Here is a 1,125-nt window from a genome sequence, read left to right as displayed (position 1 = left end):
AACTGAAAAACCATGATTTCCTGAACCTTAGGGAATTTTGGAGCTTTGGAATTGTTTTGGGAATAAGTGTGGTCTCTTGGGAGATTCAGATGAATTGGTTAGTTGGTTCCTCTTCTTGTTTTGTTTTGTAAATATGTTGTGTATCTTGTCTCTTAGAGTTGTGTTCTGAAAAGAGAGAAAAGAAAAGAGAAAAGATGAAAAAAAAAGAAAAAAAAATCAAAAAAATGAGAAAAATTAAAAAAAACTTCAAAAAAAATTGTGAATAATGGAGTCAAGAAGAGGATTGAATTAGAGGGTTTTGGGTGTGATTTGACTGTGTTTTCAGTTGTTCCCCATTGCTCCTCTATTCCTTTTGGTTTGTAGTTTCTCATCCATATTATATCCTCCCTTTTCCTTGACCCCATTGCATCCATAAAAGACATTTTGATTTGAACATGCATATGTTTTGAGTGTTAATATTAAAGACTTGTCAAGACTGTTGTTGCTTGCTTTCTTGAGTGCATTGAGTTGACACTGTTTACCCTAGACACTTGAGAGAAACACTGATAGTGCATCTGTGAGGTTCTGTTGCTTTTGATTCATCTATTGAACTGATTGATCATTTTGCCATGTCTTGAATTGCTTGGATGATTTCTCTGAGTATCTATTTTCTCTAATTCAGTGTTGGATATTGCATACTTCTTATCTTTGCCAGATTTCTTGAGAATTGTGTAATTCTGTTTGTTTCTATCCCTGTTAGTCTTTGTTGTCTGTCTGCTGAGTATGTGTCAATTCCCTGATGTTGTCTGAACTGTTCCTTGATTTGCGTCTTGATTTTGCCCAGGAGTGCAAAAGACTAAGTGTGGTCTATTTTGATGAGTCAATATTTTCTTGACTTCACTTAGTTTATTGTGCTTAAATTAATTACGGAATTCTGCTTAAATGTCTAGTATTTTCCCGTTTTCGCTAATAGTGCTTAATTTGACCGAAAACTCTAATTTTAATTAATTTGAATATTTTGAGCTAATTATTTGCATTTTTAACTGCAGGGAAAATTTTGGAGATATATTTTGGAGCATTAGGATGGACACCAAATAAATTAAAGACTCTCACTTGGGCATTTTAAATTTAATTATGTTGTAACTT

The sequence above is a fragment of the Vigna radiata genome, unplaced genomic scaffold, assembly GCF_000741045.1.
Source record: "Vigna radiata var. radiata cultivar VC1973A unplaced genomic scaffold, Vradiata_ver6 scaffold_323, whole genome shotgun sequence".
In the NCBI taxonomy this organism is placed as follows: Eukaryota; Viridiplantae; Streptophyta; class Magnoliopsida; order Fabales; family Fabaceae; genus Vigna; species Vigna radiata.
This window is presented reverse-complemented; position numbering follows the sequence as displayed.